Raw genomic sequence first — 22531 nt, forward strand, 5'->3', positions numbered from 1 at the left:
TCCATCTTGAACCCCAGAGACAAACACTCATTTTCTGCACCTTCCGCTCGCTAGGAATGAGGATCAAAGGCTGGCAAAACCTTAGCTGGGGTATCCTTCGATAGCTCAGCTGGTAGAGCGGAGGACTATAGATTGACAAAATGTTGAGAAAACTGTAATCCTTAGGTCGCTGGTTCGATTCCGGCTCGAAGGAACTTTTACGTCACGTTGATAACACACCGTCTTTCTTGTTGACCCTTTCCCGTTTGCATCCCATGATACAACAGCGTCTTCCTTACTCCACCGCTTTAGTGGAAAACGGCCCACAACTCTGGCAAACCATTTTTGGGCTTCTACCTGCCAGGGTAATTACCTATTACTGTTACCCTGACTCAATTGAAAAAGGGGAGTCGGGCAGCTTGCTAGAAAGAGTTACAGAGTTCAGCTGGGTAGGGTTGAGGATCAAAGGCCAAAAAAGACTCTTGTGGGGTATCCTTTCATAGCTCAGTGGCCATCAAGTTCCCCCTTTTTAGCCTCACTGCACCTCAGTCCAGAGCACAAAAAAAAAGCAACAAGGGCAAGAGTGCTATCTCCCACTTTCCATTCCATCTACTAGGTCATTGGAGAAGAACTAAAGTCAGTAGCGACCCTTATTGGCAGCAGCCCACTACTTTGTTTGAAGACAAAGTGCTTTGTATTTGACTTAATACCTCTAGCGACCCATTTTGTCTGCTTCCACTTTTGGGAGTCTGATTCCTTTTTACCGGTTGTATCACACCTTTCTAAAATTCCTACTTTTTGTTGACCCCTTGCTCAACACTCTGTGAAGACAAAAGAAATGTTGTAAAATACACAGTCCTCCATTCCAATGAAACTGTGTGGCGTTCCATCGTTAACTCTGACATCGCAGTTCCGCTCATCCGCCCGCGTCTCTTGCGCAGTTGTGTATAGATGGGGGATTAGCTCAAATGGTAGAGCGCTCGCTTAGCATGCGAGAGGTAGCGGGATCGATGCCCGCATCCTCCACACACATGCTTTTCCATCTTGAACCCCAGAGACAAACACTCATTTTCTGCACCTTCCGCTCGCTAGGAATGAGGATCAAAGGCTGGCAAAACCTTAGCTGGCGTATCCTTCGATAGCTCAGCTGGTAGAGCGGAGGACTGTAGATTGACAAAATGTTGAGAAAACTGTAATCCTTAGGTCGCTGGTTCGATTCCGGCTCGAAGGAACTTTTACGTCACGTTGATAACACACCGTCTTTCTTGTTGACCCTTTCCCGTTTGCATCCCATGATACAACAGCGTCTTCCTTACTCCACCGCTTTAGTGGAAAACGGCCCACATCTCTGGCAAACCATTTTTGGGCTTCTACCTGCCAGGGTAATTACCTATTACTGTTACCCTGACTCAATTGAAAAAGGGGAGTCGGGCAGCTTGCTAGAAAGAGTTACAGAGTTCAGCTGGGTAGGGTTGAGGATCAAAGGCCAAAAAAGACTCTTGTGGGGTATCCTTTCATAGCTCAGTGGCCATCAAGTTCCCCCTTTTTAGCCTCACTGCACCTCAGTCCACAGCACAAAAAAAAAGCAACAAGGGCAAGAGTGCTATCTCCCACTTTCCATTCCATCTACTAGGTCATTGGAGAAGAACTAAAGTCAGTAGCGACCCTTATTGGCAGCAGCCCACTACTTTGTTTGAAGACAAAGTGCTTTGTATTTGACTTAATACCTCTAGCGACTCGTTTTGTCTGCTTCCACTTTTGGGAGTCTGATTACTTTTTACCGGTTGTATCACACCTTTCTAAAATTCCTACTTTTTGTTGACCCCTTGCTCAACACTCTGTGAAGACAAAAGAAATGTTGTAAAATACACAGTCCTCCATTCCAATGAAACTGTGTGGCGTTCCATCGTTAACTCTGACATCGCAGTTCCGCTCATCCGCCCGCGTCTCTTGCACAGTTGTGTATAGATGGGGGATTAGCTCAAATGGTAGAGCGCTCGCTTAGCATGCGAGAGGTAGCGGGATCGATGCCCGCATCCTCCACACACATGCTTTTCCATCTTGAACCCCAGAGACAAACACTCATTTTCTGCACCTTCCGCTCGCTAGGAATGAGGATCAAAGGCTGGCAAAACCTTAGCTGGGGTATCCTTCGATAGCTCAGCTGGTAGAGCGGAGGACTGTAGATTGACAAAATGTTGAGAAAACTGTAATCCTTAGGTCGCTGGTTCGATTCCGGCTCGATGGAACCTTTACGTCACGTTGATAACACACCGTCTTTCTTGTTGACCCTTTCCCGTTTGCATCCCATGATACAACAGCGTCTTCCTTACTCCACCGCTTTAGTGGAAAACGGCCCACATCTCTGGCAAACCATTTTTGGGCTTCTACCTGCCAGGGTAATTACCTATTACTGTTACCCTGACTCAATTGAAAAAGGGGAGTCGGGCAGCTTGCTAGAAAGAGTTACAGAGTTCAGCTGGGTAGGGTTGAGGATCAAAGGCCAAAAAAGACTCTTGTGGGGTATCCTTTCATAGCTCAGTGGCCATCAAGTTCCCCCTTTTTAGCCTCACTGCACCTCAGTCCAGAGCACAAAAAAAAAGCAACAAGGGCAAGAGTGCTATCTCCCACTTTCCATTCCATTTACTAGGTCATTGGAGAAGAACTAAAGTCAGTAGCGACCCTTATTGGCAGCAGCCCACTACTTTGTTTGAAGACAAAGTGCTTTGTATTTGACTTAATACCTCTAGCGACCCGTTTTGTCTGCTTCCACTTTTGGGAGTCTGATTACTTTTTACCGGTTGTATCACACCTTTCTAAAATTCCTACTTTTTGTTGACCCCTTGCTCAACACTCTGTGAAGACAAAAGAAATGTTGTAAAATACACAGTCCTCCATTCCAATGAAACTGTGTGGCGTTCCATCGTTAACTCTGACATCGCTTTCCGCTCATCCGCCCGCGTCTCTTGCGCAGATGTGTATAGATGGGGGATTAGCTCAAATGGTAGAGCGCTCGCTTAGCATGCGAGAGGTAGCGGGATCGATGCCCGCATCCTCCACACACATGCTTTTCCATCTTGAACCCCAGAGACAAACACTCATTTTCTGCACCTTCCGCTCGCTAGGAATGAGGATCAAAGGCTGGCAAAACCCAAGCTGGGGTATCCTTCGATAGCTCAGCTGGTAGAGCGGAGGACTGTAGATTGACAAAATGTTGAGGAAACTGTAATCCTTAGGTCGCTGGTTCGATTCCGGCTCGAAGGAACTTTTACGTCACGTTGATAACACACCGTCTTTCTTGTTGACCCTTTCCCGTTTGCATCCCATGATACAACAGCGTCTTCCTTACTCCACCGCTTTAGTGGAAAACGGCCCACATCTCTGGCAAACCATTTTTGGGCTTCTACCTGCCAGGGTAATTACCTATTACTGTTACCCTGACTCAATTGAAAAAGGGGAGTCGGGCAGCTTGCTAGAAAGAGTTACAGAGTTCAGCTGGGTAGGGTTGAGGATCAAAGGCCAAAAAAGACTCTTGTGGGGTATCCTTTCATAGCTCAGTGGCCATCAAGTTCCCCCTTTTTAGCCTCACTGCACCTCAGTCCAGAGCACAAAAAAAAGCAACAAGGGCAAGAGTGCTATCTCCCACTTTCCATTCCATCTACTAGGTCATTGGAGAAGAACTAAAGTCAGTAGCGACCCTTATTGGCAGCAGCCCACTACTTTGTTTGAAGACAAAGTGCTTTGTATTTGACTTAATACCTCTAGCGACCCGTTTTGTCTGCTTCCACTTTTGGGAGTCTGATTACTTTTTACCGGTTGTATCACACCTTTCTAAAATTCCTACTTTTTGTTGACCCCTTGCTCAACACTCTGTGAAGACAAAAGAAATGTTGTAAAATACACAGTCCTCCATTCCAATGAAACTGTGTGGCGTTCCATCGTTAACTCTGACATCACAGTTCCGCTCATCCGCCCGCGTCTCTTGCGCAGATGTGTATAGATGGGGGATTAGCTCAAATGGTAGAGCGCTCGCTTAGCATGCGAGAGGTAGCGGGATCGATGCCCGCATCCTCCACACACATGCTTTTCCATCTTGAACCCCAGAGACAAACACTCATTTTCTGCACCTTCCGCTCGCTAGGAATGAGGATCAAAGGCTGGCAAAACCTTAGCTGGGGTATCCTTCGATAGCTCAGCTGGTAGAGCGGAGGACTGTAGATTGACAAAATGTTGAGAAAACTGTAATCCTTAGGTCGCTGGTTCGATTCCGGCTCGAAGGAACTTTTACGTCACGTTGATAAGACACCGTCTTTCTTGTTGACCCTTTCCCGTTTGCATCCCATGATACAACAGCGTCTTCCTTACTCCACCGCTTTAGTGGAAAACGGCCCACATCTCTGGCAAACCATTTTTGGGCTTCTACCTGCCAGGGTAATTACCTATTACTGTTACCCTGACTCAATTGAAAAAGGGGAGTCGGGCAGCTTGCTAGAAAGAGTTACAGAGTTCAGCTGGGTAGGGTTGAGGATCAAAGGCCAAAAAAGACTCTTGTGGGGTATCCTTTAATAGCTCAGTGGCCATCAAGTTCCCCCTTTTTAGCCTCACTGCACCTCAGTCCAGAGCACAAAAAAAAGCAACAAGGGCAAGAGTGCTATCTCCCACTTTCCATTCCATCTACTAGGTCATTGGAGAAGAACTAAAGTCAGTAGCGACCCTTATTGGCAGCAGCCCACTACTTTGTTTGAAGACAAAGTGCTTTGTATTTGACTTAATACCTCTAGCGACCCGTTTTGTCTGCTTCCACTTTTGGGAGTCTGATTACTTTTTACCGGTTGTATCACACCTTTCTAAAATTCCTACTTTTTGTTGACCCCTTGCTCAACACTCTGTGAAGACAAAAGAAATGTTGTAAAATACACAGTCCTCCATTCCAATGAAACTGTGTGGCGTTCCATCGTTAACTCTGACATCGCAGTTCCGCTCATCCGCCCGCGTCTCTTGCACAGTTGTGTATAGATGGGGGATTAGCTCAAATGGTAGAGCGCTCGCTTAGCATGCGAGAGGTAGCGGGATCGATGCCCGCATCCTCCACACACATGCTTTTCCATCTTGAACCCCAGAGACAAACACTCATTTTCTGCACCTTCCGCTCGCTAGGAATGAGGATCAAAGGCTGGCAAAACCTTAGCTGGGGTATCCTTCGATAGCTCAGCTGGTAGAGCGGAGGACTGTAGATTGACAAAATGTTGAGAAAACTGTAATCCTTAGGTCGCTGGTTCGATTCCGGCTCGATGGAACCTTTACGTCACGTTGATAACACACCGTCTTTCTTGTTGACCCTTTCCCGTTTGCATCCCATGATACAACAGCGTCTTCCTTACTCCACCGCTTTAGTGGAAAACGGCCCACATCTCTGGCAAACCATTTTTGGGCTTCTACCTGCCAGGGTAATTACCTATTACTGTTACCCTGACTCAATTGAAAAAGGGGAGTCGGGCAGCTTGCTAGAAAGAGTTACAGAGTTCAGCTGGGTAGGGTTGAGGATCAAAGGCCAAAAAAGACTCTTGTGGGGTATCCTTTCATAGCTCAGTGGCCATCAAGTTCCCCCTTTTTAGCCTCACTGCACCTCAGTCCAGAGCACAAAAAAAAAGCAACAAGGGCAAGAGTGCTATCTCCCACTTTCCATTCCATTTACTAGGTCATTGGAGAAGAACTAAAGTCAGTAGCGACCCTTATTGGCAGCAGCCCACTACTTTGTTTGAAGACAAAGTGCTTTGTATTTGACTTAATACCTCTAGCGACCCGTTTTGTCTGCTTCCACTTTTGGGAGTCTGATTACTTTTTACCGGTTGTATCACACCTTTCTAAAATTCCTACTTTTTGTTGACCCCTTGCTCAACACTCTGTGAAGACAAAAGAAATGTTGTAAAATACACAGTCCTCCATTCCAATGAAACTGTGTGGCGTTCCATCGTTAACTCTGACATCGCTTTCCGCTCATCCGCCCGCGTCTCTTGCGCAGATGTGTATAGATGGGGGATTAGCTCAAATGGTAGAGCGCTCGCTTAGCATGCGAGAGGTAGCGGGATCGATGCCCGCATCCTCCACACACATGCTTTTCCATCTTGAACCCCAGAGACAAACACTCATTTTCTGCACCTTCCGCTCGCTAGGAATGAGGATCAAAGGCTGGCAAAACCCAAGCTGGGGTATCCTTCGATAGCTCAGCTGGTAGAGCGGAGGACTGTAGATTGACAAAATGTTGAGAAAACTGTAATCCTTAGGTCGCTGGTTCGATTCCGGCTCGAAGGAACTTTTACGTCACGTTGATAACACACCGTCTTTCTTGTTGACCCTTTCCCGTTTGCATCCCATGATACAACAGCGTCTTCCTTACTCCACCGCTTTAGTGGAAAACGGCCCACATCTCTGGCAAACCATTTTTGGGCTTCTACCTGCCAGGGTAATTACCTATTACTGTTACCCTGACTCAATTGAAAAAGGGGAGTCGGGCAGCTTGCTAGAAAGAGTTACAGAGTTCAGCTGGGTAGGGTTGAGGATCAAAGGCCAAAAAAGACTCTTGTGGGGTATCCTTTCATAGCTCAGTGGCCATCAAGTTCCCCCTTTTTAGCCTCACTGCACCTCAGTCCAGAGCACAAAAAAAAGCAACAAGGGCAAGAGTGCTATCTCCCACTTTCCATTCCATCTACTAGGTCATTGGAGAAGAACTAAAGTCAGTAGCGACCCTTATTGGCAGCAGCCCACTACTTTGTTTGAAGACAAAGTGCTTTGTATTTGACTTAATACCTCTAGCGACCCGTTTTGTCTGCTTCCACTTTTGGGAGTCTGATTACTTTTTACCGGTTGTATCACACCTTTCTAAAATTCCTACTTTTTGTTGACCCCTTGCTCAACACTCTGTGAAGACAAAAGAAATGTTGTAAAATACACAGTCCTCCATTCCAATGAAACTGTGTGGCGTTCCATCGTTAACTCTGACATCACAGTTCCGCTCATCCGCCCGCGTCTCTTGCGCAGATGTGTATAGATGGGGGATTAGCTCAAATGGTAGAGCGCTCGCTTAGCATGCGAGAGGTAGCGGGATCGATGCCCGCATCCTCCACACACATGCTTTTCCATCTTGAACCCCAGAGACAAACACTCATTTTCTGCACCTTCCGCTCGCTAGGAATGAGGATCAAAGGCTGGCAAAACCTTAGCTGGGGTATCCTTCGATAGCTCAGCTGGTAGAGCGGAGGACTGTAGATTGACAAAATGTTGAGAAAACTGTAATCCTTAGGTCGCTGGTTCGATTCCGGCTCGAAGGAACTTTTACGTCACGTTGATAAGACACCGTCTTTCTTGTTGACCCTTTCCCGTTTGCATCCCATGATACAACAGCGTCTTCCTTACTCCACCGCTTTAGTGGAAAACGGCCCACATCTCTGGCAAACCATTTTTGGGCTTCTACCTGCCAGGGTAATTACCTATTACTGTTACCCTGACTCAATTGAAAAAGGGGAGTCGGGCAGCTTGCTAGAAAGAGTTACAGAGTTCAGCTGGGTAGGGTTGAGGATCAAAGGCCAAAAAAGACTCTTGTGGGGTATCCTTTAATAGCTCAGTGGCCATCAAGTTCCCCCTTTTTAGCCTCACTGCACCTCAGTCCAGAGCACAAAAAAAAGCAACAAGGGCAAGAGTGCTATCTCCCACTTTCCATTCCATCTACTAGGTCATTGGAGAAGAACTAAAGTCAGTAGCGACCCTTATTGGCAGCAGCCCACTACTTTGTTTGAAGACAAAGTGCTTTGTATTTGACTTAATACCTCTAGCGACCCGTTTTGTCTGCTTCCACTTTTGGGAGTCTGATTACTTTTTACCGGTTGTATCACACCTTTCTAAAATTCCTACTTTTTGTTGACCCCTTGCTCAACACTCTGTGAAGACAAAAGAAATGTTGTAAAATACACAGTCCTCCATTCCAATGAAACTGTGTGGCGTTCCATCGTTAACTCTGACATCGCAGTTCCGCTCATCCGCCCGCGTCTCTTGCGCAAATGTGTATAGATGGGGGATTAGCTCAAATGGTAGAGCGCTTGCTTAGCATGCGAGAGGTAGCGGGATCGATGCCCGCATCCTCTACACACTTGCTTTTCCATCTTGAACCCCAGAGATAAACACTCATTTTCTGCACCTTCCGCTCGCTAGGAATGAGGATCAAAGGCTGGCAAAACCTTAGCTGGGGTATCCTTCGATAGCTCAGCTGGTAGAGCGGAGGACTGTAGATTGACAAAATGTTGAGAAAACTGTAATCCTTAGGTCGCTGGTTCGATTCCGGCTTGAAGGAACTTTTACGTCACGTTGATAACACACCGTCTTTCTTGTTGACCCTTTCCCGTTTGCATCCCATGATACAACAGCGTCTTCCTTACTCCACCGCTTTAGTGGAAAACGGCCCACATCTCTGGCAAACCATTTTTGGGCTTCTACCTGCCAGGGTAATTACCTATTACTGTTACCCTGACTCAATTAAAAAAGGGGAGTCGGGCAGCTTGCTAGAAAGAGTTACAGAGTTCAGCTGGGTAGGGTTGAGGATCAAAGGCCAAAAAAGACTCTTGTGGGGTATCCTTTCATAGCTCAGTGGCCATCAAGTTCCCCCTTTTTAGCCTCACTGCACCTCAGTCCAGAGCACACAAAAAAAGCAACAAGGGCAAGAGTGCTATCTCCCACTTTCCATTCCATCTACTAGGTCATTGGAGAAGAACTAAAGTCAGTAGCGACCCTTATTGGCAGCAGCCCACTACTTTGTTTGAAGACAAAGTGCTTTGTATTTGACTTAATACCTCTAGCGACCCGTTTTGTCTGCTTCCACTTTTGGGAGTCTGATTACTTTTTACCGGTTGTATCACACCTTTCTAAAATTCCTACTTTTTGTTGACCCCTTGCTCAACACTCTGTGAAGACAAAAGAAATGTTGTAAAATACACAGTCCTCCATTCCAATGAAACTGTGTGGCGTTCCATCGTTAACTCTGACATCACAGTTCCGCTCATCCGCCCGCGTCTCTTGCGCAGATGTGTATAGATGGGGGATTAGCTCAAATGGTAGAGCGCTCGCTTAGCATGCGAGAGGTAGCGGGATCGATGCCCGCATCCTCCACACACATGCTTTTCCATCTTGAACCCCAGAGACAAACACTCATTTTCTGCACCTTCCGCTCGCTAGGAATGAGGATCAAAGGCTGGCAAAACCTTAGCTGGGGTATCCTTCGATAGCTCAGCTGGTAGAGCGGAGGACTGTAGATTGACAAAATGTTGAGAAAACTGTAATCCTTAGGTCGCTGGTTCGATTCCGGCTCGAAGGAACTTTTACGTCACGTTGATAACACACCGTCTTTCTTGTTGACCCTTTCCCGTTTGCATCCCATGATACAACAGCGTCTTCCTTACTCCACCGCTTTAGTGGAAAACGGCCCACATCTCTGGCAAACCATTTTTGGGCTTCTACCTGCCAGGGTAATTACCTATTACTGTTACCCTGACTCAATTGAAAAAGGGGAGTCGGGCAGCTTGCTAGAAAGAGTTACAGAGTTCAGCTGGGTAGGGTTGAGGATCAAAGGCCAAAAAAGACTCTTGTGGGGTATCCTTTCATAGCTCAGTGGCCATAAAGTTCCCCCTTTTTAGCCTCACTGCACCTCAGTCCAGAGCACAAAAAAAAGCAACAAGGGCAAGAGTGCTATCTCCCACTTTCCATTCCATCTACTAGGTCATTGGAGAAGAACTAAAGTCAGTAGCGACCCTTATTGGCAGCAGCCCACTACTTTGTTTGAAGACAAAGTGCTTTGTATTTGACTTAATACCTCTAGCGACCCGTTTTGTCTGCTTCCACTTTTGGGAGTCTGATTACTTTTTACCGGTTGTATCACACCTTTCTAAAATTCCTACTTTTTGTTGACCCCTTGCTCAACACTCTGTGAAGACAAAAGAAATGTTGTAAAATACACAGTCCTCCATTCCAATGAAACTGTGTGGCGTTCCATCGTTAACTCTGACATCGCAGTTCCGCTCATCCGCCCGCGTCTCTTGCGCAAATGTGTATAGATGGGGGATTAGCTCAAATGGTAGAGCGCTCGCTTAGCATGCGAGAGGTAGCGGGATCGATGCCCGCATCCTCTACACACATGCTTTTCCATCTTGAACCCCAGAGACAAACACTCATTTTCTGCACCTTCCGCTCGCTAGGAATGAGGATCAAAGGCTGGCAAAACCTTAGCTGGGGTATTCTTCGATAGCTCAGCTGGTAGAGCGGAGGACTGTAGATTGACAAAATGTTGAGAAAACTGTAATCCTTAGGTCGCTGGTTCGATTCCGGCTCGAAGGAACTTTTACGTCACGTTGATAACACACCGTCTTTCTTGTTGACCCTTTCCCGTTTGCATCCCATGATACAACAGCGTCTTCCTTACTCCACCGCTTTAGTGGAAAACGGCCCACATCTCTGGCAAACCATTTTTGGGCTTCTACCTGCCAGGGTAATTACCTATTACTGTTACCCTGACTCAATTAAAAAAGGGGAGTCGGGCAGCTTGCTAGAAAGAGTTACAGAGTTCAGCTGGGTAGGGTTGAGGATCAAAGGCCAAAAAAGACTCTTGTGGGGTATCCTTTCATAGCTCAGTGGCCATCAAGTTCCCCCTTTTTAGCCTCACTGCACCTCAGTCCAGAGCACAAAAAAAAAGCAACAAGGGCAAGAGTGCTATCTCCCACTTTCCATTCCATCTACTAGGTCATTGGAGAAGAACTAAAGTCAGTAGCGACCCTTATTGGCAGCAGCCCACTACTTTGTTTGAAGACAAAGTGCTTTGTATTTGACTTAATACCTCTAGCGACCCGTTTTGTCTGCTTCCACTTTTGGGAGTCTGATTACTTTTTACCGGTTGTATCACACCTTTCTAAAATTCCTACTTTTTGTTGACCCCTTGCTCAACACTCTGTGAAGACAAAAGAAATGTTGTAAAATACACAGTCCTCCATTCCAATGAAACTGTGTGGCGTTCCATCGTTAACTCTGACATCGCAGTTCCGCTCATCCGCCCGCGTCTCTTGCGCAGTTGTGTATAGATGGGGGATTAGCTCAAATGGTAGAGCGCTCGCTTAGCATGCGAGAGGTAGTGGGATCGATGCCCGCATCCTCCACACACATGCTTTTCCATCTTGAACCCCAGAGACAAACACTCATTTTCTGCACCTTCCGCTCGCTAGGAATGAGGATCAAAGGCTGGCAAAACCTTAGCTGGGGTATCCTTCGATAGCTCAGCTGGTAGAGCGGAGGACTGTAGATTGACAAAATGTTGAGAAAACTGTAATCCTTAGGTCGCTGGTTCGATTCCGGCTCGAAGGAACTTTTACGTCACGTTGATAACACACCGTCTTTCTTGTTGACCCTTTCCCGTTTGCATCCCATGATACAACAGCGTCTTCCTTACTCCACCGCTTTAGTTGAAAACGGCCCACATCTCTGGCAAACCATTTTTGGGCTTCTACCTGCCAGGGTAAGTACCTATTACTGTTACCCTGACTCAATTAAAAAAGGGGAGTCGGGCAGCTTGCTAGAAAGAGTTACAGAGTTCAGCTGGGTAGGGTTGAGGATCAAAGGCCAAAAAAGACTCTTGTGGGGTATCCTTTCATAGCTCAGTGGCCATCAAGTTCCCCCTTTTTAGCCTCACTGCACCTCAGTCCAGAGCACAAAAAAAAGCAACAAGGGCAAGAGTGCTATCTCCCACTTTCCATTCCATCTACTAGGTCATTGGAGAAGAACTAAAGTCAGTAGCGACCCTTATTGGCAGCAGCCCACTACTTTGTTTGAAGACAAAGTGCTTTGTATTTGACTTAATACCTCTAGCGACCCGTTTTGTCTGCTTCCACTTTTGGGAGTCTGATTACTTTTTACCGGTTGTATCACACCTTTCTAAAATTCCTACTTTTTGTTGACCCCTTGCTCAACACTCTGTGAAGACAAAAGAAATGTTGTAAAATACACAGTCCTCCATTCCAATGAAACTGTGTGGCGTTCCATCGTTAACTCTGACATCGCAGTTCCGCTCATCCGCCCGCGTCTCTTGCGCAGATGTGTATAGATGGGGGATTAGCTCAAATGGTAGAGCGCTCGCTTAGCATGCGAGAGGTAGCGGGATCGATGCCCGCATCCTCCACACACATGCTTTTCCATCTTGAACCCCAGAGACAAACACTCATTTTCTGCACCTTCCGCTCGCTAGGAATGAGGATCAAAGGCTGGCAAAACCTTAGCTGCGTTATCCTTCGATAGCTCAGCTGGTAGAGCGGAGGACTGTAGATTGACAAAATGTTGAGAAAACTGTAATCCTTAGGTCGCTGGTTCGATTCCGGCTCGAAGGGACTTTTACGTCACGTTGATAACACACCGTCTTTCTTGTTGACCCTTTCCCGTTTGCATCCCATGATACAACAGCGTCTTCCTTACTCCACCGCTTTAGTGGAAAACGGCCCACATCTCTGGCAAACCATTTTTGGGCTTCTACCTGCCAGGGTAATTACCTATTACTGTTACCCTGACTCAATTAAAAAAGGGGAGTCGGGCAGCTTGCTAGAAAGAGTTACAGAGTTCAGCTGGGTAGGGTTGAGGATCAAAGGCCAAAAAAGACTCTTGTGGGGTATCCTTTCATAGCTCAGTGGCCATCAAGTTCCCCCTTTTTAGCCTCACTGCACCTCAGTCCAGAGCACAAAAAAAAAGCAACAAGGGCAAGAGTGCTATCTCCCACTTTCCATTCCATCTACTAGGTCATTGGAGAAGAACTAAAGTCAGTAGCGACCCTTATTGGCAGCAGCCCACTACTTTGTTTGAAGACAAAGTGCTTTGTATTTGACTTAATACCTCTAGCGACCCGTTTTGTCTGCTTCCACTTTTGGGAGTCTGATTACTTTTTACCGGTTGTATCACACCTTTCTAAAATTCCTACTTTTTGTTGACCCCTTGCTCAACACTCTGTGAAGACAAAAGAAATGTTGTAAAATACACAGTCCTCCATTCCAATGAAACTGTGTGGCGTTCCATCGTTAACTCTGACATCGCAGTTCCGCTCATCCGCCCGCGTCTCTTGCGCAGATGTGTATAGATGGGGGATTAGCTCAAATGGTAGAGCGCTCGCTTAGCACGCGAGAGGTAGTGGGATCGATGCCCGCATCCTCCACACACATGCTTTTCCATCTTGAACCCCAGAGACAAACACTCATTTTCTGCACCTTCCGCTCGCTAGGAATGAGGATCAAAGGCTGGCAAAACCCTAACTGGGGTATCCTTCGATAGCTCAGCTGGTAGAGCGGAGGACTGTAGATTGACAAAATGTTGAGAAAACTGTAATCCTTAGGTCGCTGGTTCGATTCCGGCTCGAAGGAACTTTTACGTCACGTTGATAACACACCGTCTTTCTTGTTGACCCTTTCCCGTTTGCATCCCATGATACAACAGCGTCTTCCTTACTCCACCGCTTTAGTGGAAAACGGCCCACATCTCTGGCAAACCATTTTTGGGCTTCTACCTGCCAGGGTAATTACCTATTACTGTTACCCTGACTCAATTGAAAAAGGGGAGTCGGGCAGCTTGCTAGAAAGAGTTACAGAGTTCAGCTGGGTAGGGTTGAGGATCAAAGGCCAAAAAAGACTCTTGTGGGGTATCCTTTCATAGCTCAGTGGCCATCAAGTTCCCCCTTTTTAGCCTCACTGCACCTCAGTCCAGAGCACACAAAAAAGCAACAAGGGCAAGAGTGCTATCTCCCACTTTCCATTCCATCTACTAGGTCATTGGAGAAGAACTAAAGTCAGTAGCGACCCTTATTGGCAGCAGCCCACTACTTTGTTTGAAGACAAAGTGCTTTGTATTTGACTTAATACCTCTAGCGACCCGTTTTGTCTGCTTCCACTTTTGGGAGTCTGATTCCTTTTTACCGGTTGTATCACACCTTTCTAAAATTCCTACTTTTTGTTGACCCCTTGCTCAACACTCTGTGAAGACAAAAGAAATGTTGTAAAATACACAGTCCTCCATTCCAATGAAACTGTGTGGCGTTCCATCGTTAACTCTGACATCGCAGTTCCGCTCATCCGCCCGCGTCTCTTGCGCAGATGTGTATAGATGGGGGATTAGCTCAAATGGTAGAGCGCTCGCTTAGCATGCGAGAGGTAGCGGGATCGATGCCCGCATCCTCCACACACATGCTTTTCCATCTTGAACCCCAGAGACAAACACTCATTTTCTGCACCTTCCGCTCGCTAGGAATGAGGATCAAAGGCTGGCAAAACCTTAGCTGGGGTATCCTTCGATAGCTCAGCTGGTAGAGCGGAGGACTGTAGATTGACAAAATGTTGAGAAAACTGTAATCCTTAGGTCGCTGGTTTGATTCCGGCTCGAAGGAACTTTTACGTCACGTTGATAACACACCGTCTTTCTTGTTGACCCTTTCCCGTTTGCATCCCATGATACAACAGCGTCTTCCTTACTCCACCGCTTTAGTGGAAAACGGCCCACATCTCTGGCAAACCATTTTTGGGCTTCTACCTGCCAGGGTAATTACCTATTACTGTTACCCTGACTCAATTGAAAAAGAGGAGTCGGGCAGCTTGCTAGAAAGAGTTACAGAGTTCAGCTGGGTAGGGTTGAGGATCAAAGGCCAAAAAAGACTCTTGTGGGGTATCCTTTCATAGCTCAGTGGCCATCAAGTTCCCCCTTTTTAGCCTCACTGCACCTCAGTCCAGAGCACAAAAAAAAGCAACAAGGGCAAGAGTGCTATCTCCCACTTTCCATTCCATCTACTAGGTCATTGGAGAAGAACTAAAGTCAGTAGCGACCCTTATTGGCAGCAGCCCACTACTTTGTTTGAAGACAAAGTGCTTTGTATTTGACTTAATACCTCTAGCGACCCGTTTTGTCTGCTTCCACTTTTGGGAGTCTGATTACTTTTTACCGGTTGTATCACACCTTTCTAAAATTCCTACTTTTTGTTGACCCCTTGCTCAACACTCTGTGAAGACAAAAGAAATGTTGTAAAATACACAGTCCTCCATTCCAATGAAACTGTGTGGCGTTCCATCGTTAACTCTGACATCGCAGTTCCGCTCATCCGCCCGCGTCTCTTGCGCAGATGTGTATAGATGGGGGATTAGCTCAAATGGTAGAGCGCTCGCTTAGCATGCGAGAGGTAGCGGGATCGATGCCCGCATCCTCCACACACATGCTTTTTCATCTTGAACCCCAGAGACAAACACTCATTTTCTGCACCTTCCGCTCGCTAGGAATGAGGATCAAAGGCTGGCAAAACCTTAGCTGAGGTATCCTTCGATAGCTCAGCTGGTAGAGCGGAGGACTGTAGATTGACAAAATGTTGAGAAAACTGTAATCCTTAGGTCGCTGGTTCGATTCCAGCTCGAAGGAACTTTTACGTCACGTTGATAACACACCGTCTTTCTTGTTGACCCTTTCCCGTTTGCATCCCATGATACAACAGCGTCTTCCTTACTCCACCGCTTTAGTGGAAAACGGCCCACATCTCTGGCAAACCATTTTTGGGCTTCTACCTGCCAGGGTAATTACCTATTACTGTTACCCTGACTCAATTAAAAAAGGGGAGTCGGGCAGCTTGCTAGAAAGAGTTACAGAGTTCAGCTGGGTAGGGTTGAGGATCAAAGGCCAAAAAAGACTCTTGTGGGGTATCCTTTCATAGCTCAGTGGCCATCAAGTTCCCCCTTTTTAGCCTCACTGCACCTCAGTCCAGAGCACAAAAAAAAAGCAACAAGGGCAAGAGTGCTATCTCCCACTTTCCATTCCATCTACTAGGTCATTGGAGAAGAACTAAAGTCAGTAGCGACCCTTATTGGCAGCAGCCCACTACTTTGTTTGAAGACAAAGTGCTTTGTATTTGACTTAATACCTCTAGCGACCCGTTTTGTCTGCTTCCACTTTTGGGAGTCTGATTACTTTTTACCGGTTGTATCACACCTTTCTAAAATTCCTACTTTTTGTTGACCCCTTGCTCAACACTCTGTGAAGACAAAAGAAATGTTGTAAAATACACAGTCCTCCATTCCAATGAAACTGTGTGGCGTTCCATCGTTAACTCTGACATCGCAGTTCCGCTCATCCGCCCGCGTCTCTTGCGCAGTTGTGTATAGATGGGGGATTAGCTCAAATGGTAGAGCGCTCGCTTAGCATGCGAGAGGTAGCGGGATCGATGCCCGCATCCTCCACACACATGCTTTTCCATCTTGAACCCCAGAGACAAACACTCATTTTCTGCACCTTCCGCTCGCTAGGAATGAGGATCAAAGGCTGGCAAAACCTTAGCTGGGGTATCCTTCGATAGCTCAGCTGGTAGAGCGGAGGAATGTAGATTGACAAAATGTTGAGAAAACTGTAATCCTTAGGTCGCTGGTTCGATTCCGGCTCGAAGGAACTTTTACGTCACGTTGATAACACACCGTCTTTCTTGTTGACCCTTTCCCGTTTGCATCCCATGATACAACAGCGTCTTCCTTACTCCACCGCTTTAGTGGAAAACGGCCCACATCTCTGGCAAACCATTTTTGGGCTTCTACCTGCCAGGGTAATTACCTATTACTGTTACCCTGACTCAATTAAAAAAGGGGAGTCGGGCAGCTTGCTAGAAAGAGTTACAGAGTTCAGCTGGGTAGGGTTGAGGATCAAAGGCCAAAAAAGACTCTTGTGGGGTATCCTTTCATAGCTCAGTGGCCATCAAGTTCCCCCTTTTTAGCCTCACTGCACCTCAGTCCAGAGCACAAAAAAAAAGCAACAAGGGCAAGAGTGCTATCTCCCACTTTCCATTCCATCTACTAGGTCATTGGAGAAGAACTAAAGTCAGTAGCGACCCTTATTGGCAGCAGCCCACTACTTTGTTTGAAGACAAAGTGCTTTGTATTTGACTTAATACCTCTAGCGACCCGTTTTGTCTGCTTCCACTTTTGGGAGTCTGATTACTTTTTACCGGTTGTATCACACCTTTCTAAAATTCCTACTTTTTGTTGACCCCTTGCTCAACACTCTGTGAAGACAAAAGAAATGTTGTAAAATACACAGTCCTCCATTCCAATGAAACTGTGTGGCATTCCATCGTTAACTCTGACATCGCAGTTCCGCTCATCCGCCCGCGTCTCTTGCGCAGATGTGTATAGATGGGGGATTAGCTCAAATGGTAGAGCGCTCGCTTAGCATGCGAGAGGTAGTGGGATCGATGCCCGCATCCTCCACACACATGCTTTTCCATCTTGAACCCCAGAGACAAACACTCATTTTTTGCACCTTCCGCTCGCTAGGAATGAGGATCAAAGGCTGGCAAAACCTTAGCTGGGGTATCCTTCGATAGCTCAGCTGGTAGAGCGGAGGACTGTAGATTGACAAAATGTTGAGAAAACTTTAATCCTTAGGTCGCTTGTTCGATTCCAGCTCGAAGGAACTTTTACGTCACGTTGATAACACACCGTCTTTCTTGTTGACCCTTTCCCGTTTGCATCCCATGATACAACAGCGTCTTCCTTACTCCACCGCTTTAGTGGAAAACGGCCCACATCTCTGGCAAACCATTTTTGGGCTTCTACCTGCCAGGGTAATTACCTATTACTGTTACCCTGACTCAATTAAAAAAGGGGAGTCGGGCAGCTTGCTAGAAAGAGTTACAGAGTTCAGCTGGGTAGGGTTGAGGATCAAAGGCCAAAAAAGACTCTTGTGGGGTATCCTTTCATAGCTCAGTGGCCATCAAGTTCCCCCTTTTTAGCCTCACTGCACCTCAGTCCAGAGCACAAAAAAAAAGCAACAAGGGCAAGAGTGCTATCTCCCACTTTCCATTCCATCTACTAGGTCATTGGAGAAGAACTAAAGTCAGTAGCGACCCTTATTGGCAGCAGCCCACTACTTTGTTTGAAGACAAAGTGCTTTGTATTTGACTTAATACCTCTAGCGACCCGTTTTGTCTGCTTCCACTTTTGGGAATCTGATTACTTTTTACCGGTTGTATCACACCTTTCTAAAATTCCTACTTTTTGTTGACCCCTTGCTCAACACTCTGTGAAGACAAAAGAAATGTTGTAAAATACACAGTCCTCCATTCCAATGAAACTGTGTGGCGTTCCATCGTTAACTCTGACATCGCAGTTCCGCTCATCCGCCCGCGTCTCTTGCGCAGTTGTGTATAGATGGGGGATTAGCTCAAATGGTAGAGCGCTCGCTTAGCATGCGAGAGGTAGCGGGATCGATGCCCGCATCCTCCACACACATGCTTTTCCATCTTGAACCCCAGAGACAAACACTCATTTTCTGCACCTTCCGCTCGCTAGGAATGAGGATCAAAGGCTGGCAAAACCTTAGCTGGGGTATCCTTCGATAGCTCAGCTGGTAGAGCGGAGGACTGTAGGTTGACAAAATGTTGAGAAAACTGTAATCCTTAGGTCGCTGGTTCGATTCCGGCTCGAAGGAACTTTTACGTCACGTTGATAACACACCGTCTTTCTTGTTGACCCTTTCCCGTTTGCATCCCATGATACAACAGCGTCTTCCTTACTCCACCGCTTTAGTGGAAAACGGCCCACATCTCTGGCAAACCATTTTTGGGCTTCTACCTGCCAGGGTAATTACCTATTACTGTTACCCTGACTCAATTAAAAAAGGGGAGTCGGGCAGCTTGCTAGAAAGAGTTACAGAGTTCAGCTGGGTAGGGTTGAGGATCAAAGGCCAAAAAAGACTCTTGTGGGGTATCCTTTCATAACTCAGTGGCCATCAAGCTCCCCCTTTTTAGCCTCACTGCACCTCAGTCCAGAGCACAAAAAAAAAGCAACAAGGGCAAGAGTGCTATCTCCCACTTTCCATTCCATCTACTAGGTCATTGGAGAAGAACTAAAGTCAGTAGCGACCCTTATTGGCAGCAGCCCACTACTTTGTTTGAAGACAAAGTGCTTTGTATTTGACTTAATACCTCTAGCGACCCGTTTTGTCTGCTTCCACTTTTGGGAGTCTGATTACTTTTTACCGGTTGTATCACACCTTTCTAAAATTCCTACTTTTTGTTGACCCCTTGCTCAACACTCTGTGAAGACAAAAGAAATGTTGTAAAATACACAGTCCTCCATTCCAATGAAACTGTGTGGCGTTCCATCGTTAACTCTGACATCGCAGTTCCGCTCATCCGCCCGCGTCTCTTGCGCAGTTGTGTATAGATGGGGGATTAGCTCAAATGGTAGAGCGCTCGCTTAGCATGCGAGAGGTAGCGGGATCGATGCCCGCATCCTCCACACACATGCTTTTCCATCTTGAACCCCAGAGACAAACACTCATTTTCTGCACCTTCCGCTTGCTAGGAATGAGGATCAAAGGCTGGCAAAACCTTAGCTGGGGTATCCTTCGATAGCTCAGCTGGTAGAGCGGAGGACTGTAGATTGACAAAATGTTGAGAAAACTGTAATCCTTAGGTCGCTGGTTCGATTCCGGCTCGAAGGAACTTTTACGTCACGTTGATAACACACCGTCTTTCTTGTTGACCCTTTCCCGTTTGCATCCCATGATACAACAGCGTCTTCCTTACTCCACCGCTTTAGTGGAAAACGGCCCACATCTCTGGCAAACCATTTTTGGGCTTCTACCTGCCAGGGTAATTACCTATTACTGTTACCCTGACTCAATTAAAAAAGGGGAGTCGGGCAGCTTGCTAGAAAGAGTTACAGAGTTCAGCTGGGTAGGGTTGAGGATCAAAGGCCAAAAAAGACTCTTGTGGGGTATCCTTTCATAGCTCAGTGGCCATCAAGTTCCCCCTTTTTAGCCTCACTGCACCTCAGTCCAGAGCACAAAAAAAAAGCAACAAGGGCAAGAGTGCTATCTCCCACTTTCCATTCCATCTACTAGGTCATTGGAGAAGAACTAAAGTCAGTAGCGACCCTTATTGGCAGCAGCCCACTACTTTGTTTGAAGACAAAGTGCTTTGTATTTGACTTAATACCTCTAGCGACCCGTTTTGTCTGCTTCCACTTTTGGGAGTCTGATTACTTTTTACCGGTTGTATCACACCTTTCTAAAATTCCTACTTTTTGTTGACCCCTTGCTCAACACTCTGTGAAGACAAAAGAAATGTTGTAAAATACACAGTCCTCCATTCCAATGAAACTGTGTGGCGTTCCATCGTTAACTCTGACATCGCAGTTCCGCTCATCCGCCCGCGTCTCTTGCGCAGATGTGTATAGATGGGGGATTAGCTCAAATGGTAGAGCGCTCGCTTAGCATGCGAGAGGTAGCGGGATCGATGCCCGCATCCTCCACACACATGCTTTTCCATCTTGAACCCCAGAGACAAACACTCATTTTCTGCACCTTCCGCTCGCTAGGAATGAGGATCAAAGGCTGGCAAAACCTTAGCTGGGGTATCCTTCGATAGCTCAGCTGGTAGAGCGGAGGACTGTAGATTGACAAAATGTTGAGAAAACTGTAATCCTTAGGTCGCTGGTTCGATTCCAGCTCGAAGGAACTTTTACGTCACGTTGATAACACACCGTCTTTCTTGTTGACCCTTTCCCGTTTGCATCCCATGATACAACAGCGTCTTCCTTACTCCACCGCTTTAGTGGAAAACGGCCCACATCTCTGGCAAACCATTTTTGGGCTTCTACCTGCCAGGGTAATTACCTATTACTGTTACCCTGACTCAATTAAAAAAGGGGAGTCGGGCAGCTTGCTAGAAAGAGTTACAGAGTTCAGCTGGGTAGGGTTGAGGATCAAAGGCCAAAAAAGACTCTTGTGGGGTATCCTTTCATAGCTCAGTGGCCATCAAGTTCCCCCTTTTTAGCCTCACTGCACCTCAGTCCAGAGCACAAAAAAAAGCAACAAGGGCAAGAGTGCTATCTCCCACTTTCCATTCCATCTACTAGGTCATTGGAGAAGAACTAAAGTCAGTAGCGACCCTTATTGGCAGCAGCCCACTACTTTGTTTGAAGACAAAGTGCTTTGTATTTGACTTAATACCTCTAGCGACCCGTTTTGTCTGCTTCCACTTTTGGGAGTCTGATTACTTTTTACCGGTTGTATCACACCTTTCTAAAATTCCTACTTTTTGTTGACCCCTTGCTCAACACTCTGTGAAGACAAAAGAAATGTTGTAAAATACACAGTCCTCCATTCCAATGAAACTGTGTGGCGTTCCATCGTTAACTCTGACATCGCAGTTCCGCTCATCCGCCCGCGTCTCTTGCGCAGTTGTGTATAGATGGGGGATTAGCTCAAATGGTAGAGCGCTCGCTTAGCATGCGAGAGGTAGCGGGATCGATGCCCGCATCCTCCACACACATGCTTTTCCATCTTGAACCCCAGAGACAAACACTCATTTTCTGCACCTTCCGCTCGCTAGGAATGAGGATCAAAGGCTGGCAAAACCTTAGCTGGGGTATCCTTCGATAGCTCAGCTGGTAGAGCGGAGGACTGTAGATTGACAAAATGTTGAGAAAACTGTAATCCTTAGGTCGCTGGTTCGATTCCGGCTCGAAGGAACTTTTACGTCACGTTGATAACACACCGTCTTTCTTGTTGACCCTTTCCCGTTTGCATCCCATGATACAACAGCGTCTTCCTTACTCCACCGCTTTAGTGGAAAACGGCCCACATCTCTGGCAAACCATTTTTGGGCTTCTACCTGCCAGGGTAATTACCTATTACTGTTACCCTGACTCAATTAAAAAAGGGGAGTCGGGCAGCTTGCTAGAAAGAGTTACAGAGTTCAGCTGGGTAGGGTTGAGGATCAAAGGCCAAAAAAGACTCTTGTGGGGTATCCTTTCATAGCTCAGTGGCCATCAAGTTCCCCCTTTTTAGCCTCACTGCACCTCAGTCCAGAGCACAAAAAAAAAGCAACAAGGGCAAGAGTGCTATCTCCCACTTTCCATTCCATCTACTAGGTCATTGGAGAAGAACTAAAGTCAGTAGCGACCCTTATTGGCAGCAGCCCACTACTTTGTTTGAAGACAAAGTGCTTTGTATTTGACTTAATACCTCTAGCGACCCGTTTTGTCTGCTTCCACTTTTGGGAGTCTGATTACTTTTTACCGGTTGTATCACACCTTTCTAAAATTCCTACTTTTTGTTGACCCCTTGCTCAACACTCTGTGAAGACAAAAGAAATGTTGTAAAATACACAGTCCTCCATTCCAATGAAACTGTGTGGCGTTCCATCGTTAACTCTGACATCGCAGTTCCGCTCATCCGCCCGCGTCTCTTGCGCAGTTGTGTATAGATGGGGGATTAGCTCAAATGGTAGAGCGCTCGCTTAGCATGCGAGAGGTAGCGGGATCGATGCCCGCATCCTCCACACACATGCTTTTCCATCTTGAACCCCAGAGACAAACACTCATTTTCTGCACCTTCCGCTCGCTAGGAATGAGGATCAAAGGCTGGCAAAACCTTAGCTGGGGTATCCTTCGATAGCTCAGCTGGTAGAGCGGAGGACTGTAGATTGACAAAATGTTGAGAAAACTGTAATCCTTAGGTC

General features: G+C 46.7%; 41 non-coding genes across 41 annotated transcripts; all 41 read left to right on the plus strand.

Moving 5' to 3' along the window:
* The first annotated feature begins 94 nt into the window (after positions 1–94).
* TRNAY-AUA (transfer RNA tyrosine (anticodon AUA)) lies at positions 95–193 on the plus strand. The gene is made up of 2 exons: positions 95–131; positions 158–193. It is a non-coding gene; the product is annotated as a tRNA-Tyr (tRNA).
* A 739-nt stretch (positions 194–932) lies between these two features.
* TRNAA-AGC (transfer RNA alanine (anticodon AGC)) lies at positions 933–1005 on the plus strand. The gene has a single exon. It is a non-coding gene; the product is annotated as a tRNA-Ala (tRNA).
* A 106-nt stretch (positions 1006–1111) lies between these two features.
* TRNAY-GUA (transfer RNA tyrosine (anticodon GUA)) lies at positions 1112–1210 on the plus strand. Its single transcript has 2 exons — positions 1112–1148; positions 1175–1210. It is a non-coding gene; the product is annotated as a tRNA-Tyr (tRNA).
* Positions 1211–1949: 739 nt separating this feature from the next.
* TRNAA-AGC (transfer RNA alanine (anticodon AGC)) lies at positions 1950–2022 on the plus strand. The gene has a single exon. It is a non-coding gene; the product is annotated as a tRNA-Ala (tRNA).
* Positions 2023–2128: 106 nt separating this feature from the next.
* On the plus strand, positions 2129–2227 carry TRNAY-GUA (transfer RNA tyrosine (anticodon GUA)). The gene is made up of 2 exons: positions 2129–2165; positions 2192–2227. It is a non-coding gene; the product is annotated as a tRNA-Tyr (tRNA).
* Positions 2228–2965: 738 nt separating this feature from the next.
* Positions 2966–3038, plus strand: TRNAA-AGC (transfer RNA alanine (anticodon AGC)). Its single transcript has one exon. It is a non-coding gene; the product is annotated as a tRNA-Ala (tRNA).
* Positions 3039–3144: 106 nt separating this feature from the next.
* TRNAY-GUA (transfer RNA tyrosine (anticodon GUA)) lies at positions 3145–3243 on the plus strand. Its single transcript has 2 exons — positions 3145–3181; positions 3208–3243. It is a non-coding gene; the product is annotated as a tRNA-Tyr (tRNA).
* A 738-nt stretch (positions 3244–3981) lies between these two features.
* TRNAA-AGC (transfer RNA alanine (anticodon AGC)) lies at positions 3982–4054 on the plus strand. Its single transcript has one exon. It is a non-coding gene; the product is annotated as a tRNA-Ala (tRNA).
* Positions 4055–4160: 106 nt separating this feature from the next.
* TRNAY-GUA (transfer RNA tyrosine (anticodon GUA)) lies at positions 4161–4259 on the plus strand. Its single transcript has 2 exons — positions 4161–4197; positions 4224–4259. It is a non-coding gene; the product is annotated as a tRNA-Tyr (tRNA).
* Positions 4260–4997: 738 nt separating this feature from the next.
* On the plus strand, positions 4998–5070 carry TRNAA-AGC (transfer RNA alanine (anticodon AGC)). The gene has a single exon. It is a non-coding gene; the product is annotated as a tRNA-Ala (tRNA).
* A 106-nt stretch (positions 5071–5176) lies between these two features.
* Positions 5177–5275, plus strand: TRNAY-GUA (transfer RNA tyrosine (anticodon GUA)). Its single transcript has 2 exons — positions 5177–5213; positions 5240–5275. It is a non-coding gene; the product is annotated as a tRNA-Tyr (tRNA).
* Positions 5276–6013: 738 nt separating this feature from the next.
* On the plus strand, positions 6014–6086 carry TRNAA-AGC (transfer RNA alanine (anticodon AGC)). The gene has a single exon. It is a non-coding gene; the product is annotated as a tRNA-Ala (tRNA).
* A 106-nt stretch (positions 6087–6192) lies between these two features.
* Positions 6193–6291, plus strand: TRNAY-GUA (transfer RNA tyrosine (anticodon GUA)). The gene is made up of 2 exons: positions 6193–6229; positions 6256–6291. It is a non-coding gene; the product is annotated as a tRNA-Tyr (tRNA).
* A 738-nt stretch (positions 6292–7029) lies between these two features.
* On the plus strand, positions 7030–7102 carry TRNAA-AGC (transfer RNA alanine (anticodon AGC)). Its single transcript has one exon. It is a non-coding gene; the product is annotated as a tRNA-Ala (tRNA).
* A 106-nt stretch (positions 7103–7208) lies between these two features.
* Positions 7209–7307, plus strand: TRNAY-GUA (transfer RNA tyrosine (anticodon GUA)). The gene is made up of 2 exons: positions 7209–7245; positions 7272–7307. It is a non-coding gene; the product is annotated as a tRNA-Tyr (tRNA).
* Positions 7308–8224: 917 nt separating this feature from the next.
* On the plus strand, positions 8225–8323 carry TRNAY-GUA (transfer RNA tyrosine (anticodon GUA)). Its single transcript has 2 exons — positions 8225–8261; positions 8288–8323. It is a non-coding gene; the product is annotated as a tRNA-Tyr (tRNA).
* Positions 8324–9062: 739 nt separating this feature from the next.
* Positions 9063–9135, plus strand: TRNAA-AGC (transfer RNA alanine (anticodon AGC)). The gene has a single exon. It is a non-coding gene; the product is annotated as a tRNA-Ala (tRNA).
* A 106-nt stretch (positions 9136–9241) lies between these two features.
* TRNAY-GUA (transfer RNA tyrosine (anticodon GUA)) lies at positions 9242–9340 on the plus strand. The gene is made up of 2 exons: positions 9242–9278; positions 9305–9340. It is a non-coding gene; the product is annotated as a tRNA-Tyr (tRNA).
* A 738-nt stretch (positions 9341–10078) lies between these two features.
* Positions 10079–10151, plus strand: TRNAA-AGC (transfer RNA alanine (anticodon AGC)). Its single transcript has one exon. It is a non-coding gene; the product is annotated as a tRNA-Ala (tRNA).
* A 106-nt stretch (positions 10152–10257) lies between these two features.
* On the plus strand, positions 10258–10357 carry TRNAY-GUA (transfer RNA tyrosine (anticodon GUA)). Its single transcript has 2 exons — positions 10258–10294; positions 10321–10357. It is a non-coding gene; the product is annotated as a tRNA-Tyr (tRNA).
* Positions 10358–11095: 738 nt separating this feature from the next.
* Positions 11096–11168, plus strand: TRNAA-AGC (transfer RNA alanine (anticodon AGC)). The gene has a single exon. It is a non-coding gene; the product is annotated as a tRNA-Ala (tRNA).
* Positions 11169–11274: 106 nt separating this feature from the next.
* TRNAY-GUA (transfer RNA tyrosine (anticodon GUA)) lies at positions 11275–11373 on the plus strand. Its single transcript has 2 exons — positions 11275–11311; positions 11338–11373. It is a non-coding gene; the product is annotated as a tRNA-Tyr (tRNA).
* Positions 11374–12111: 738 nt separating this feature from the next.
* Positions 12112–12184, plus strand: TRNAA-AGC (transfer RNA alanine (anticodon AGC)). The gene has a single exon. It is a non-coding gene; the product is annotated as a tRNA-Ala (tRNA).
* A 106-nt stretch (positions 12185–12290) lies between these two features.
* Positions 12291–12389, plus strand: TRNAY-GUA (transfer RNA tyrosine (anticodon GUA)). The gene is made up of 2 exons: positions 12291–12327; positions 12354–12389. It is a non-coding gene; the product is annotated as a tRNA-Tyr (tRNA).
* A 739-nt stretch (positions 12390–13128) lies between these two features.
* TRNAA-AGC (transfer RNA alanine (anticodon AGC)) lies at positions 13129–13201 on the plus strand. The gene has a single exon. It is a non-coding gene; the product is annotated as a tRNA-Ala (tRNA).
* A 106-nt stretch (positions 13202–13307) lies between these two features.
* On the plus strand, positions 13308–13406 carry TRNAY-GUA (transfer RNA tyrosine (anticodon GUA)). The gene is made up of 2 exons: positions 13308–13344; positions 13371–13406. It is a non-coding gene; the product is annotated as a tRNA-Tyr (tRNA).
* Positions 13407–14144: 738 nt separating this feature from the next.
* On the plus strand, positions 14145–14217 carry TRNAA-AGC (transfer RNA alanine (anticodon AGC)). Its single transcript has one exon. It is a non-coding gene; the product is annotated as a tRNA-Ala (tRNA).
* Positions 14218–14323: 106 nt separating this feature from the next.
* On the plus strand, positions 14324–14422 carry TRNAY-GUA (transfer RNA tyrosine (anticodon GUA)). The gene is made up of 2 exons: positions 14324–14360; positions 14387–14422. It is a non-coding gene; the product is annotated as a tRNA-Tyr (tRNA).
* Positions 14423–15160: 738 nt separating this feature from the next.
* TRNAA-AGC (transfer RNA alanine (anticodon AGC)) lies at positions 15161–15233 on the plus strand. Its single transcript has one exon. It is a non-coding gene; the product is annotated as a tRNA-Ala (tRNA).
* A 106-nt stretch (positions 15234–15339) lies between these two features.
* On the plus strand, positions 15340–15438 carry TRNAY-GUA (transfer RNA tyrosine (anticodon GUA)). The gene is made up of 2 exons: positions 15340–15376; positions 15403–15438. It is a non-coding gene; the product is annotated as a tRNA-Tyr (tRNA).
* A 739-nt stretch (positions 15439–16177) lies between these two features.
* On the plus strand, positions 16178–16250 carry TRNAA-AGC (transfer RNA alanine (anticodon AGC)). The gene has a single exon. It is a non-coding gene; the product is annotated as a tRNA-Ala (tRNA).
* A 944-nt stretch (positions 16251–17194) lies between these two features.
* On the plus strand, positions 17195–17267 carry TRNAA-AGC (transfer RNA alanine (anticodon AGC)). The gene has a single exon. It is a non-coding gene; the product is annotated as a tRNA-Ala (tRNA).
* A 944-nt stretch (positions 17268–18211) lies between these two features.
* TRNAA-AGC (transfer RNA alanine (anticodon AGC)) lies at positions 18212–18284 on the plus strand. Its single transcript has one exon. It is a non-coding gene; the product is annotated as a tRNA-Ala (tRNA).
* A 106-nt stretch (positions 18285–18390) lies between these two features.
* TRNAY-GUA (transfer RNA tyrosine (anticodon GUA)) lies at positions 18391–18489 on the plus strand. Its single transcript has 2 exons — positions 18391–18427; positions 18454–18489. It is a non-coding gene; the product is annotated as a tRNA-Tyr (tRNA).
* Positions 18490–19228: 739 nt separating this feature from the next.
* Positions 19229–19301, plus strand: TRNAA-AGC (transfer RNA alanine (anticodon AGC)). Its single transcript has one exon. It is a non-coding gene; the product is annotated as a tRNA-Ala (tRNA).
* Positions 19302–19407: 106 nt separating this feature from the next.
* TRNAY-GUA (transfer RNA tyrosine (anticodon GUA)) lies at positions 19408–19506 on the plus strand. Its single transcript has 2 exons — positions 19408–19444; positions 19471–19506. It is a non-coding gene; the product is annotated as a tRNA-Tyr (tRNA).
* Positions 19507–20245: 739 nt separating this feature from the next.
* On the plus strand, positions 20246–20318 carry TRNAA-AGC (transfer RNA alanine (anticodon AGC)). The gene has a single exon. It is a non-coding gene; the product is annotated as a tRNA-Ala (tRNA).
* A 106-nt stretch (positions 20319–20424) lies between these two features.
* On the plus strand, positions 20425–20523 carry TRNAY-GUA (transfer RNA tyrosine (anticodon GUA)). Its single transcript has 2 exons — positions 20425–20461; positions 20488–20523. It is a non-coding gene; the product is annotated as a tRNA-Tyr (tRNA).
* Positions 20524–21261: 738 nt separating this feature from the next.
* Positions 21262–21334, plus strand: TRNAA-AGC (transfer RNA alanine (anticodon AGC)). The gene has a single exon. It is a non-coding gene; the product is annotated as a tRNA-Ala (tRNA).
* A 106-nt stretch (positions 21335–21440) lies between these two features.
* TRNAY-GUA (transfer RNA tyrosine (anticodon GUA)) lies at positions 21441–21539 on the plus strand. The gene is made up of 2 exons: positions 21441–21477; positions 21504–21539. It is a non-coding gene; the product is annotated as a tRNA-Tyr (tRNA).
* Positions 21540–22278: 739 nt separating this feature from the next.
* Positions 22279–22351, plus strand: TRNAA-AGC (transfer RNA alanine (anticodon AGC)). The gene has a single exon. It is a non-coding gene; the product is annotated as a tRNA-Ala (tRNA).
* Positions 22352–22531: the final 180 nt, after the last annotated feature.

Source organism: Hyperolius riggenbachi, chromosome 4, assembly GCF_040937935.1.
Source record: "Hyperolius riggenbachi isolate aHypRig1 chromosome 4, aHypRig1.pri, whole genome shotgun sequence".
NCBI lineage: Eukaryota > Metazoa > Chordata > Amphibia > Anura > Hyperoliidae > Hyperolius > Hyperolius riggenbachi.